Here is a 3,304-nt window from a genome sequence, read left to right as displayed (position 1 = left end):
ACAGCATTTACCAATTGGTTGTCTCGTAAAACCAAGTTAAAATACGCCGGTACGTATTTACTTCAATTATATACCAGTAACCGAGTTACACTTAAGTATTTGTCCAAACTCTTATCTCTAGGAGTAATTGAAGGTAAATCTCCTAGAGCAGTCGGCTTACGTATGGTTGGTAGTGACGTAAGTGAGCGGCGTGATTCGACCAGGCTTTTCGGCGGCCCCCCCACCAACTATTTGTTTACAAGAGTCGACGCCGCACGCCGGCACTCCGCTCCGACTAGCACGCGAGGCGCGACGCACCGGCCACCGACGGTGTCGTGCACTTTGACGATTGACAGTGATCCTTGCCAGTGTTACCGACGCTAACGGATTCATTGAAACCGTTTGCTAAAATATAAGCCGTATGCGCAATACCTACTTGTTAAGTGTCTAAGGATCAGCGTCACGCCGAAATCGATCGTAAGTGTCCTCTATATGATTTTGAATTGGCAGTTCGATTTTAAGAAACTTACATCACGCAATTTCGAATGTATGCAAATATTCCATTTAAAAACCAGCTTAAAATATGTTTTGCATTAATTATCATTAAAAATGGAATTCACGATGTAGACTCAAATGCTGCTTGGTTACTCTTTTACGTTACATTATACTTTTGTATTGTCGTACCTATGTGATCGTTTTGGGTATGAACTGATCAAAAATTATTCTCGCTTTTGAGTTCGTAAAGGAATAACTTTGATATAATAACTTATACCTACACTAGTCTTATGTAGTTATTACTTTAGCTGAAATTTTTAATATTTAGCTTGTTTTGGGTAGATTTTATCATTATTTATCATGAACGTTGATGATGTTCTCGTATGTTTACGTGAAATGTTACGAAATCAATGTCTCTGAAATTAAATTTTATGATAATCCTATCAAATAACACCAGAAATTATTTTGTAAACTTCGTAATTTTATGTCATTTGCGTTCCATTTTGATCTGAACCGGTTGGAATCCTTTTTAAGCCTCTGTAATAAAATTAATGTATCACAAAACTGTAACTGAGGTAGGGCACAGCAGGAATTTCCAGCTCAAAATATGGAGCAGCCCGACTCGACCTTACAGAAGATCACAGCAAAATAATACTGTTTTCAAGCAGTATTGTGTTCCTGTTAGTGAGTAAGGTGACCAGAGCTCCTGGGGGGGATTGGGGATTGGGTCGGCAACGCGCTTGCGATGCTTCTGGTGTTGCAGGTGTCTATAAGCTACGGTAATCGCTTACCATCAGGTAAGCCGTACGCTTGTTTGCCGACCTAGTGACATAAAAAAAAAATCATAGACAGAAAATGCAAGTCCCAGGTAAACGTAAATTTTGGATATGAAACTCAACGCACGAATACTCACAATGTCAAACATTCATTATCTTTAACTTATTATTTATTTTAGTTTTCACTCTTGCTGATTTCGATGTCATGTCAACAGATAAGAGTCTGTAAATACGTTTATGATACTGAATGTGATCAATTTACTGCTACTACCTACTTATAGGTTTATCACATAGATTTTATTCATCAATTTTACATTTAACGCATAAATACTTTTACATGGAATGGTAAGAGAATAAACATTTGAAGATAATATCATGTAATTCTTCTATATAATATTCTCGTGTCACAATATTAGTTACCATACTGGCTGGACTGATTTTTATGAAATGTTGTGTGCATATCGGGTAGGTCTGAGAATCGGCCAACATCTATTTTTCATACCCATAAGTTATAAGGAGGGAGGTGATTAAGGGGGTTAATAACATATATGGCAAAGCAACGTTTGAGGGGTCAGCTAGAAATATATAATTATAAATCAATCTCAAAATTGAATCCGCACTTAAGATACGAGCCAAACTTTCCATCAAATGTTTTATACAATGTAATACTCTATATTGCCATTAATATTGGCGATTTCTACTTATTTATTATAATCGCTATAATGTGCTAATATGTAGCATAACTGATTTCGCCAATAATTTTAATTTAAATTTTTAAATTTAAAGTGACGATCATCATGTAGCTTTGTAAGACTTTGTTTTACGTGTATTTTGTTCCTTCGTGGTGTACAATGAAGTAAATTAAAAAAAAAATGTTTAAAGAAATACTTAATATTTAATGATTGTTTTGAAAAATTGTCAAATGATAATAATGGTTAGGGAAATAAGAATATTACTTTGGGTGTGAAAGATATAAGTGGTCGACATTTTGGCTGGCGTTGCCGTCCTGAACCTATTTCTGTTTATGAAAACTATAGTCGTATGCATTGTTGCACGTTGAGAATAACAAAAAAATGTTTGTGTGTGGTCTTTTTCATATGTAAATAAGTCTATATTGTTGAGACAAAAATTGTTCTTTTACTTGGAATTTACGTACTTAATATATTGGAGTTTTATTGTTGTTTACAATCGAAAACACTTTTTTATGACCCTAACGACTGATAAATTTCAATTATCACTTATCACCTAATAATAACGATAAATTAACACAATTTTAACTCTAAATTAAATAAATTAACACAATTTTAACTCTAAATTAAAAAATTTGAACTACAATAACTAAATAAATTAAACTACATTGTCTTAACGTTATATCAAGCATATTTAGTAGTTCAATATAATTGTTTTAAGTATTCCTTGATTTCTATAACACAAAAATACTTCTCTTCGATAAATTGTTGTCCTTTCGTTCCAGACTTTCGTCCTTTTCCTCGACCTCCAGACATTCGACCTTCCCGCCTTCTGAACTTAATCATACTATTGTTTGCACATGTAATAAACGTCAATTTGTGCATGCACAATGAAAGTTAAGTTTCAATACTTATTACATTGTAATTGTTCTTAATAATCCAAAGGTCTCAGGAAATGCGATAACTCTACCATTATTCTTCCCTAGTTAAGTCAATTGTTCTAGTCATTATACGGCAGGATTTTGTCTCTTCTATTAAATATTGCAAACGCCTTACTATTGGCTAAAGTGCTAAACGGTTTTTTCCATTGGAGAAGAAAGAAAGTTAGCTAAAAGACTAGTTAATGACAAAGGCATTTATGAACATAAATGACTACCAAATAGTTAAATTTATTCATCTGGCCCGATAATTAGTTACTTATATACTTAATTTATATTTGTAATGGCTGTGTTCTTTAATTTACCGTTATATTTTTAATCTTTTTGACGACGTATCTCGGCAGTCAATCAATCGTCTTGTGACGTTTCTGTGTCAACTTTTTTTTTATTACATCTTCAAATCTAATAATAAACAAATATCATTTAA

The 3,304-nt window shown here is 33.4% G+C and overlaps 1 long non-coding RNA gene across 1 annotated transcript; it reads left to right on the top strand.

Moving 5' to 3' along the window:
• The first annotated feature begins 381 nt into the window (after window positions 1-381).
• Window positions 382-2,835, top strand: LOC123655298. The gene is made up of 2 exons (XR_006743378.1): window positions 382-456; window positions 2,725-2,835. It is a non-coding gene; the product is annotated as an uncharacterized LOC123655298 (long non-coding RNA).
• The last annotated feature ends 469 nt before the right edge of the window (window positions 2,836-3,304 follow it).

This window comes from Melitaea cinxia, chromosome 1 (assembly GCF_905220565.1).
Source record: "Melitaea cinxia chromosome 1, ilMelCinx1.1, whole genome shotgun sequence".
NCBI lineage: Eukaryota > Metazoa > Arthropoda > Insecta > Lepidoptera > Nymphalidae > Melitaea > Melitaea cinxia.
This window is presented reverse-complemented; position numbering and strand designations above follow the sequence as displayed.